This window comes from Oratosquilla oratoria, chromosome 5 (genome assembly GCF_046742065.1).
Source record: "Oratosquilla oratoria isolate Oo_2021 chromosome 5, ASM4674206v1, whole genome shotgun sequence".
Lineage (NCBI taxonomy): Eukaryota > Metazoa > Arthropoda > Malacostraca > Stomatopoda > Squillidae > Oratosquilla > Oratosquilla oratoria.
The window spans coordinates 34,156,152-34,168,828 of NC_134781.1; positions in this window are offsets into that span (position 1 = coordinate 34,156,152).

Consider the following 12,677-nt stretch of genomic DNA (forward strand, 5'->3'; position numbering starts at 1 on the left):
ACTGAGTTGAAGGCAGATTTATTTCTGCCTTTATAGCACGTAAACAAGACGGTGTTGAAGGGGTGTATGTAGCACGTGGACTACACCACTACTATGCACAACTTACATACTGACTCCATAGTATGCTGAAGGGTAACTTTTACACGGAATTTTATATACCACTCTAGTTGTTGAGAGAAAAACACATATAACTGTACCAAACACTGGCATAAGTCCAATCCTTGATACATTAATTTTGAAAGCGGGCATAAAGATTGCAAGAAGAACAGGTCATAAGATTAACCAGATCATTAAACATAGACACTAATGAGACAAATGAAAATAGTATGGTATATAAAATTCCATGTAAAAGTTGCCCTTCAGCATACTATGGAGAATCTGGTCGAGGACTTAAGAAAAGGTTAATTGAACATAAAAATGATGTAAAAGCACACCGGACAACTAATTCCATTGTTAGGCACATTGAAGAACAAGATCATCTCCCTGACTGGAATAATGCGGTTGTTCTTAATAAAGGTTATACAAAAAGGCTGAAAAAGGCAGTTGAGGCTGCATATATAGATATTAATGAAAACATAAATAATAGAGAAGGCTTCGTATGTCTAGCAAAACCTACCAGTTATATATATGTATATATATTTATATATATATATATATATATATATATATATATATATATATATTTTTTTTTTCAGAAACCACCGGGAAATTGAAAAAAACAGATACCGAACGTTTTCGTCTATTTAGACATTTTCAAAGGTACATTTTCAAAGGTAACTTTGAAAATGCCTTAATAGACGAAAACGTTTGGTATACGTTTTTTCAATTTCCGGTGGTTTCTGCAAAAATAGTGTATCACGTGTGTTTTGTGATTTCTTTGCATATATATATATATATATATACATACACACACACACACATACATATATATATATATATATATATATATATATATATATATATATATATATATTTAGAAAATAATAAAACTTGTGCATTAAGCTCTCCCAGGTGGCCCGAGAGATGAAGGCAGTGGATATATTTTGTCTGATTATGATCAAATGTTGTTAGCTTTGATAAAGACACTGTGAGGTCGAAACGTCAGCGTTAAATTCTCCTACTATTTCCTCATTTCTTTCTCCACCATCATTCAAAATCTGTCAATATGTATTCAACATATACATATATATATATATATATATATATATATATATATATATATATACATATATATATATATATATATATATATATATATATATATATATATCGACTGTAAGCTACATTCGTCTTCAGTTGTACAGAATGAGATAAGGGTACTATATCTAAATTGCACTCTCTTACAAAAAGTGACGGGAAGGACTAAAGGATGCCTACCTTTACCCGAATGGTGACCTAAAATTATTGCGGTCTGGGGTCAGATGGAAGATGCCTACTGACGATATTGGTGATCAAAAGTCCGGATATTGTGGTCGGCGATCACTGCCTCTTTGATATATTCATACTGGGAATATATTATATTAGTGTGGACTCAACCATCTTTCTCCTAAACCCGCAATCAGATTTATATATGAGATCGGCTTTGTCCCAGTCGAGACGGTGAACTGACTCACGTACTGAAACACTGTTTTTGTTCAGCCTTGTCACTAAGTCTCTCCTTGTCTGGGTAATGTACGCTGGATTGTAATCCTTACATGGGACCGAATAAACACCTGCATTATTATCTTCCTTCAATCTCTGATGAACATTAACTAATTTTCTATTTATGGTATTCAGGTAATTGTAAACTAAATGTAACTTATCCTTGGAAATCGTTTGACAAAATTTCTTCCCATGAATAAATACATGTAGTTCATACTGCGTCTGCGCAAGCACCCTCGGTAGAGCGACTAGGTCGTGATTTAAGTCGTTCCAATTTGTAAAGTCCTCGTAGCGCAACGGTACGGTCTTTGCCTCATAATAAGCTAGCCGATCAAGCAAGGGTTCGAATCCCAGGAGATCTTATTTATTCCATATGTCATAGTGACACACAAACTTGTCGGAAGACTAGCCTGCATAAAGGATCTGATGCAATACAATACATACTGCACCTGCGTAAGTGCCCTTTGTGGAGCGACTGGGTCGAGATCTATGTCGTTTCATTTTGTAGGGTCCTCGTGGCGCAACGGCCTTTGCCTTATAATAAGCAAGCCGCTCAGGATGTCTTTTTCTGCTTTGTATATACTCTGCTTTGTCAAGACTACGTCAGGAGCTTCAGCTTTATAGATTGGGAGCTTCAGCTTACAGATTGGGAGGCAAAATCAAGCGAAAGATCTGTAGATCAGATGTAGGAAATGTTTCAAAATACGCTTACCAAGATGATTCATACTTACATCCCGTTTAGGGATAGACTACCCCCCCCCCCCAATCAGGCTTGCTCAAAATGGTTTGACAAAGAAACTGAAAAAAAGTATTGCTAAAAAGAGACAGGCTCATAAGAAATACAAGTGCTCTGGTGCACCCAGTGACTATCAAAGTTATGTAATAATACAGAGAAATAATAATAATAATAAAAAAACGACAATACGATATGAATATCACTGATAAGTCCAAAGAGAATCCCAAAAATTCTCTAGTTACATTAGAGATAAAAAGGTTATTAGGAATCACATTGGCCCACTATTATTTGCTGACAGTCAACTTGAATATTCAAATGAAGGAATGTGTGATGTTTTAAACAATTATTTTAGCCCAGTATTTGTAAACGAAACACCTCAAAGTGAACTCCAAACTGAAACCTGTGAAAAGTCTAGGGTGAACTTACTGCAGATGGAAAAAAAAAAAAAAAAAGTGTATAGAAAAACTCAAAATTAATAAAACACCAGGGCTTGACGGTTGGCATCCAATAATCTTAAAGGAAATGAAAAATGAGATTGTTGTGCCATTAGAAATGATTTTCAAGAAATCCATCATATCCGGAGATGTCCCAAGAGCATGGAAGCTAGCTAACACTACTTCCATATTCAAAAAAGGTGACAAAACGAAACCGAATAACTACAGGCCTAAAAGCTTGACTTTAATCGTAGGAAAAATTATGGGAACTATCATCAGAGATGTTATCGAATATCATTTAGAAAGTAATTGTTCGAAAAATGATAGCCACATGGATTCAGAAGGAAACATTCTTGCGTGACTAAATCGAATTATACAACACAGTCATCTCGATTTATAACAAAAGAAACAATATACAAGTAGATTTAATATATCTAGACTTTGCAAAAGCTTTTGATACCGGCCCCCTCGAAAGACTAATTTAACTTCACACGGAGGAAGTGGTAGCCTATAAGTTGGACTAGAAATTGGTTAAACGATCGAAAACAGAGAGTTGTTTTAAATGGAAAAACTTCTAGATGGAAAAATGTTACGAGTGGAGCTCCCCAGGGCTCCGTTCTTGGACCACTTCTATTCATAGTATATATAAATTGTATAGACCATGGACTATTGTCTCTAAATTTGCTGATGATACAAAACTGTGCGGAATGGCATATGATCGCTTAAACTAATTTGATATTCAAGAAGATTTAAATAAACAATAGCAATGGTCTGAAAAGTGGCTAATGAAATTTAACACAAGTAAATGCAAGGTTATGAACATAAATAAAGATAAAATAAGTACGATTACAAGTTATTTGGAAATTCGTTAACAAAATTGGATAGTGAAAAGGATCTCGGCGTAATTATCAGTAACAATTTCAAATCACATAAGCAGTGTATTTCAGCCTCTGAGAAAGCAAATAAGATTCTAGGACTGCTTGCGCGATCTTTTGACTTCAAAAGCCCATCTTTCATTAACAAGCTATATAAATCGTTAGTTCGTCCACATTTGGAATACGCTGTTTCCGTATGGTCACCGAATCTCATTAAAAACAATGACAGATTGGAAAAAGTACAACGGCGAGCCACAAAACTGATTCCAAATATAAAAAATAGATAGACTAAAGCATATGAATCTATTTTCCCAAAAAAAGCGTAGACTCAGATTCTAAAGGGAATTGACAACATCAAAAGTGACAAAAATTTCACACTCAATGAGAGTTAGACAAGAAATAGTGGTCTCAAATTTTCAGGAAATATATTTAATTTGGAAGTGGGTAGAAACAACTTCGTCAACCTTGTAATTAACGAATTTAATTAACTTCTTGCAGAGGCAGTGCAATGCAGTTCTGTTCAAAGCTTTAAGATTCGCTTAGATAAACTCCTAAGCAAGATGCTGTAATGCCTGCCATTTATTCTATATTGTTTGTTTATTTCTTTGTTATTAGAGTAACGTGATGTAGTAGCACATAAGTAAAATTCAAACTTATTTCCCACTTTCAGAGGACTACAGTTAGTGGTCGAAATATAAGGATTACTTTATCTCTGATTTAAATTTTCTCTGAAAGTGGAAAATAAGTTTGTTATTATTTGTATGTTTGTTTATTATTATTTATTTGATTATTATTTATTATTTTTGGTACAGCTGTCGTGTCACATCCAATACCTAAAATGGTTTGATTAATGAGAGATCTAGGAGGACAATGCTTATCCTTAGAGGTACGGCCTCATCCCCTAAAGGTGAATGAAAAATATTGATATGTATCATCAACTACTGAGGCTAGACAAAGATGTTCATATAAAAATACATATAACCTTAATTCTAGCAATTACATTTCCTCATTATATGCAAAATGATTCTCCAACATAGCAAATTATGTGACTTACACATATAAAACAGAATGAAATCATATTACCACTCCATTCATTCAGTAGATCTATACTCTGATCTCCACATTCCTATTTCTTTGGAATTGAATTGATAAAGTAAATAGCATCAGCAATAAACAAATTGGCATAATCTGCACACATATGCTATGGAATAGATATCGTTTAATATCACTCACAGTATTAAAGTGTTCATCATTGATATAATTGCAATGGCATGATCTGCACACACATGGTATGGAATAGATATCACTGAATATTAATTACATCTACCATGGAACTAAGATGATAATTAATCCTTGATACAATACAAAATCTGAGTTTACATACTTTAATTATATGCTCTCTCTGGTACAGCATTTCCCTCTTTTACTATCAAATATGCCAAAGCGAGGCACATTATTTTGAATCCCTTTTAGAGTAACATTGAGACATGTTACTATTCTGACTGTACCAACGAGAGAGGACCAAAACATTCTTTCTAGGCTAGTTCGACAATTAACAAGTTCCAACAACCGATATGTCGACATATATGGTCATTAACATAAATCATACATTATCTATACATCACAAGAAAATAAAGCAAATACATCCTTGAATTTTCATACACTAATTAGAATATAACCTTCTAAATCATACAACGTATACGTAAATATGTTCATTTCCGAACACTTAATTTTTCTTTCTTATAAATTAGAATACGTAGAGAACGGAAAACAAAAAGGGGTGACTATCATACGTAGTATGGTAACACCCTTCCCCTTAAAGACATGAGGCAATCCTCGGATTGACTCATGATGAATAGGGAATGCGGGATAGAGCATCAGCCAATACTTTCTCTTTCCCTTTCACATGCTGAATAACTAAATCATAATCTTGTAACATTAACCTCCATCGGGTTAAACGTTGGTTAACATTCTTCATCATATGCAAAAATACTAAAGGGTCATGATCGGTAAACACGGTTCCTCTCAGATATATATCAAAATGACTTAGGCTAAGGATTAAAGCTAAAGTCTCCTCAACTGTACTATAATTTCTTTGGTATAGGAGGAATTTTCTTCAAAAATAACATATTGGATGGTCGATATCCTCTTTCTCCTGAACCCCCCCCCTGCTCCTGTGTCATTTGCATCTACATAAAATTTAAATGGTTTCTCAAAATCAGGAGTGGCGAGTATAGGGTCACTTGTTAACATTCTCTTAATATTTACAAAAGTCTCTTCACAATGAGTATCTCACACAAATTTTACCTCTTTGGACAACAATCTAGTCAATGGCAGGGCAACAGTCGAAAAATTCTTACAAAACCTTCTGTAGTATCCACTCATTTATTAAAATATGAACAACTCTCTGCACTTGTTAGGCACGGGGCATTCATTGATACTTTTCACCTTAGCATCAACAGGTTGCACCTTACCTTGACCTACCATATAACCTAAATATTCAACTTGAGCTTTGGCAAAATCACTCTTAACTAAATTCATGGTTAAATTAGCATCGTTTAACATCTTAGATATCTCTGCTATTTGGTTCACACGATCTTCCCAATATTCAGAATATACTATCATATCAATATACACTGCATATCCACTCACACTTGTTAGTACTTCATTTATCAACTTTTAGAAAGTACTACCACTATTCTTCATTCCAAATGGCATCACCTTGTACTGATATAGACCATCCATGGTTGCGAATGCAGATATCTCCTTAGCTCTCTCCTTTAGACCTACCTGCCAGTATCCCTTCAGCAAGTCTAACTTACTGACAAAGTTCGCATTTCCCACGCAGTCTATACTGTACAGTCATCCAATCTAGGTATTGGGTAGGAGTCGCTTTTAGTTACTTGGTTTACCTTTCTAAAGTCTGTGCACAATCTAAATGACTCACCACCTGGTTTTTGTACCAACACACATGGTAAACTCCACGCACTATTAATTTCCTCTATCAAGTTATTTTCCAACATGTACCGAACCTCTTTCAGCATAATCTCCCATTTCTGTGGGTTGATTCGATATGGATGTCGTTTTATCGGTATAGCATCACCTACATCAACATCATGTTCTACTACGCTACACCTTCTTTGAGTATTCAAGAATAAGGATTTACACTTATTAATCTTACGGTTAATATCAATCCTCTTTTTGGTGCTTAGATGACTCAATTTACACTGTATGATTCCAACACTGTCGATTTTTCAAAGTTTTTTCTTTCACACCTGGTCTAAATTCTCTCACCCTCGCTTTTTTTGTCGTACCAAGGTTTCATCTCTTGTTGTACATCCTTTAGATTCTCTGCAGCAAGTTCTCTTGCTTTAATACACCTATTTTTTATTTTGATACATATGCTAATAAATGTGGTTTATCACTCTTGCCAAGCCAGTTTTCTTTTATCATGCTCAAAGGACCTCTAACCTCATGGCCATACACCAGTTCAAATGGAATAAATCCAGTCGATTCTTGTACTGCATCCCTAATTGCAAACAAAGCCAGTGGAATTCCTTCATTCCAATCCATTTCGAGTTCCTCATAGTATACCCTGAGAATATTCTTAATGGTTTGGTGGAATATCTCCAGACAAGCGTGGGATTGTGGATGGTATACACTAGATAACCTTTGTTCAATGTGTAGGCCTTCAATTTTTTTCTTGAACATGCCTGAAGTAAAGTTACTTCCTTGATCAGATTGGATTACTTCCGGGAGTCCTATCCAAGAAAAATATTTCACCAACTCTCTCACAATATTCTTGGCTGCGCCATATTTTTCTCACACATACTACCTCACCCCCATCCCCCCATCCAACCCACCTCATGCATCACAACATCATCCATATACTACCATTTTCCATTCGCCCGTCTTCTGTCCTCTCCCGTCTTTCCTCAACAGACATTCCCCTCTTCCCCAAAGCCCCTTTCACCTCATCCATCCACCTCATCCTAGGTCGCCCTCTCACGTTCACTCCCTCCACATCTGCCTTCCATACCTCTTTTACTAATCTTTCTTCGCTCATTCTTTCCATGTGTCCAAACCATCCCAATACTCTTTCATCCACCCCATCTCCCAACTCCCTTACCACCCCCGTTCTCCTCACCTCCTCATTTCTCACTTTATCCAGCCTAGTAACCCCCATCATACTTATACATGGATAGGGTGGTGCGAGAGGTAAATGCAAGGGTGGTGGGTCAGGGATTGGAGATGGTTAAAGAAAATGGAGAAAAGTTGGAGGTGAGCCAGCTGTTGTTTTGCGGACGACATTGCGCTTGCAGCAGGTTCAGAGGAGGGATTGAGGAAGTTGGTGACAGAGTTTGGGAGAGTGTGTGAAAGTTGAAGATAAATGTGGGTAAAAGTAAGGTGATGAGATGTACAAGGGGTAAAAGTGGCAGAAGACTGGAAGTGAGCATTAAGGAAGAGAGACTGGAGGAAGTGGATAGTTTTAGATACTTGGGTGCGAATGTGGCAAGAAAGGGAGTGGGGGTGGAGGTAGAATGTAGATTGAGAGAAGCGAGTAAATGCCTTAGTGGATTAAAAAATATAATGAGAAATAGACATTTGGGAATGGATGCTAAGAGGAGATTGTATGAAGGAGTTATTGTGCCAACAGCATTGTATGGGGCAGAAACATGGAACATAAGACAGGAAGAGAGAGTGGACTGTCTGGTGAGGTTATTTAATGTTTGTTTAAGAGAAGGTAGAGTGTCGGAGAACTGGAGGGGTGCCTGTATAGTTCCACTTTATAAGGGAAAAGGGGACAAGTGTGAGTGTAGTAATTTCAGAGGGATAAGCTTGTTAAGTGTAGTTGGGAAGGCTTATGTGATTGTCTTGATTGAGAGGATTAGGAGAGGAACAAAGGGAGTAATTGGTGAGGATTAGTGTGGGTTTAGGACAGGTAGGAAAGCGTAGGTCATATTTTTGTGGTAAGACAGATATGTGAGAAAGCTATAGGAAAAGGTAAGGATTTTTTGGGGGCTTTTATGGATTTGGAAAAGGCTTATGACAGGGTTTGTCACAGTAGTAGAGCTTGGGTTGGGATTAAAAATGGAGAGAGTGAGCGGTCTGAGGTAAAGGTGGGACTTCGTCGGGGATGTGTTATGTCGCCCAGGCTGTTCAATTTATATATGAATGGAGTGGTGTGAGAGGTAAATACAAGGGTAGTGGGTCAGGGGTTGGAGATGGTTAAAGAAAATGGAAAGAAATGAGAGTTAGGCCAGTTGTTGTTTGCTGACGACACCACGCTTGTAGCAGGATCAGAGGAGTTGAGAAAGTTAGTAACAGAATTTGGGAAGGTGTGTAAAAGAAGGAAGTTGAAGATAAATATGAATAAAAGTAAGGTGATGAGATGTACAAGGGGTGAAAGTGACACCAGACTGGAAGTGAGTATTAAGGGAGAGAGACTGGAGGAATTGGATATTTTTAGATACCTGGTTGCGAATGTGGCAGGTAAGGGAGGAGTGGGGGTGGAGATAGAATGTAGATTGAGAAAAGCGAGTAATGACTTGGTGGATTAAAAAGTGCAATGAGAAATAGACATTTAGGACTGGGTGCTAAGAGGAGTTTATATGAAGGAGTGATTGTGCTGACAGCACTGTACGGGACAGAAACATGGAACATAAGGGAGGAAGGGAGGAGGAGTTTGAATGTGTTTGAGATGAGGTACCTGAGGAGTATGATAGGGGCTACTAGGCTAGATAGAATGAGAAATGAGGAGGCGAGGAGGAGAACGGGAGTGGAAAGGGAGTTGGGAGATAGGGTTGATGAAAGAGTATTGGGATGGTTTGGACACATGGAAAGAATGAGTGAAGAAAGATTAGTAAAAGAATTGTGGAAGGTAGAGAGTGGAAGGAGTGAACATGAAGGGGCGACCTAGGATGGGATGGATGGATGGGGTAAAGGGGACATTGGGACAGAGGGGAATGTCTGTTGAGGAAGGATGGAAGAGGACAGAAGATAGGGGTGAATGGAGAATGGTTGTATATGTATGATACTGTGATGCATGAAAGGGAGTGGGTAGGGGGTAGGGGGTGAGGGAGTATATATGGGAAATAAATTGATGCAGCCCGAAGGGATTTTTTCCCGTCTTCTTTTCTGCATGAGGGGACGGAGAGGGTGGGTGTCGCCGATCTAATAAAGCAGCCTTACTGTGGATGTGCCGTGTCTTGTGGCATTGCTTCTGACCCAAGACAGTGGACAAGATGCAGGGATAAGCCGTCATCCAGGAGGTGCCAAGATAAGAGGGTGGAAGGGAGTGGAGTATGTAGTGCATGGATTGGGTGGGAGTGGTTTCTATGTTTTTGTTTTTGTCTACTCCTTTATAAGGGAGAAAAAGCCTTTGGTATACGTATGTACACACACACACACACACACACACACACACACACACACACACACACACACACACACACACACACACACACACACACACACACACACACACACACACACACACACACACACACACACACACACACACACACACACACACGCACACACACACACACACACACACACACACACACACACACACACACACACACACACACACACCCACTTATGTATATATATATATATACATATACATACATAAACATATATATATATATATATGTATGTATATATATATGTATGTATATATATATATATATATATATATATATATATATATATATATAAATATATATTGATCACGAAGAACCCACAGTCGGAATAAAAGGAAATTTGGAATGAAAGTGTAACTTCTATATTTCGGCTAATAGCTATAGCCCTCTTCGTACATTCCTGAAGAGGGCTATAGCTATTAGCCGAAATATAGAAGTTACACTTTCTTCTAAAGTTTCCTTTTATTCCGACTGTGGTTCTTCGTGATTATTATCTACAAATGTGCTACAACATTTTGTCTAAGGTTTCATTGCTAGGACGGTAACGAATAGAAATGCAGAGATAATTATTAAACTCTATCTAGTGATAGTTAGACCCATCCTTGACTATGCGGTATATTTTTGGTCTTCGTCCTACAGAATGGACATTAATTCACAAGAATCAGTACAAAGAAGAATGACCAAAATGATACATGGACTCAGAAATTTGCCTTACGAAGAGAGGCTTAGGCTCCTTAACTTACATTCTTTGGAAAGACGCAGAATGCGGGGTGATCATATAGAGGTGTTCAAGTGGATCAAAGGCTTTAACAAGGGTGATGCAAACAAGGTCATCATATTAAAACAACAGGGCAGGAGTCGCAGTAATGGTTATAAACTGGACAAATTTAGATTTAAAAAGGAAATAGGCAAGAATTGGTTTACTAATAGGGTGGTCGACGAATGGAATAAACTTAGTAACCTTGAAGTAAGCGCTGAAACTATCAGTTGTTTTAAGAAACGATTAGACAACTTTATGGATGGGGATGACAGGTAGTGATGGATACGGAGCTGCCTAGTGTAGGCCTTATGGTCTCTTGCAGTCTCCTTCATTCTTATGTTCTTATGTTTATATATATATATATATATATATATATATATATATATATATATATATATATATATATATATATATATATATATATATATATATATATATATATATATATATGGTAACCGGCTCAGAAGAAGCTCAGAAGTTCACAAGTAATCAGATAAGAAAATTCCATACTTAATTGTATAAGACAGTGAGTTATGGAACTATTTCAAACTTATTAGTTCATTGACTTGATAAAATGATAAATTTATTATAAACTTGTACTCTGAATGTTGTGCAGTAATCAATCAAACATCTAGATGAATCATGGACTTGGTATATGAGATTGCACCAAGATAATGCTTTGACTAAGTAATGGAATTCATGAGTGTATTTGAACTAAGCATATTTATCCCAGCTCTAGTTAGTATCGATTTGTGCAAATCAGTATTGAATACCTATCAGTGATGAGTGCATTAAGATAATGCTTTGACTAAGTAATGGAATTAATGTTTGTATTTGAACTAAGCATAGTTATACCAGTTCTATTTAGTATCGATTTGTGCAAATCAGTATTGAATACCTATTAGTGATAAGTGCATTAAGATAATGCTTTGACTAAGTAATGGGACTGATGATTGTATTTGAATTGATTTTATTTTTGATTAAGTAACGAGACTTCATGATTGTATTTGAACTAAGCATGGTTATCTTATTTCTATTTAGTATCGATTGTGCAAATCAGTATTGAATATCTATTAGTAATGAGTGTATTAAGATGCTTTGACTAAGTAATGGAATTCATGATTGTATCTGAACTAAGCATAGTTATCCTAGTTCTATTTAGTATCGATTTGTGCAAATCAGTATTAAATATAGATTAGTGAGAAGTTCATTAAGATAATGCTTTGACTGATTAATGGGACTGATAATTGTATTTGAACTGAGTATAGTTTTGATTAAGTAACGAGAATTTAAAGTATATACGGGCAGTAAGTCTTCTAATACACAAATTTTGTTGAAAGTGATGCTGTTTTCTGCATTAATAATTTTCTTGGAGATACTTTCTAAAGATCTCGCTGATCGCCGTGTAGCAGGGTCTACACTCTGTAGAACTCGTGCGGAGGTGGACATATTCTCCGATCCGGATTTCGGCTCAACTGAGCCTTCTTCAGGGAGTGTGTCAAATGTCATCAAAGTGCGATATTTGACCACGCGAAATTATTTGACTAGGGGAGATCACATGATAGATTAAAATTATGCATAAATTATCTCCTCATGCTTCTGGCCTACCCTGTGTTCTCATACTGGGTAGCGCTAGTAAATCAAGTGCCTGTATATTCAAGTTGGGGTTTTTATCCTTGCTATAAAGGGCCTCGATTATCTTTAACTTTCTCGGGTCCATGCAGGTTTCCAAGATTTTCGTGTTCTGTTCTAATTCTTCTCGTGTAATGTGGTATCCATGTGATGCCAAAGCATGGTTCTTTG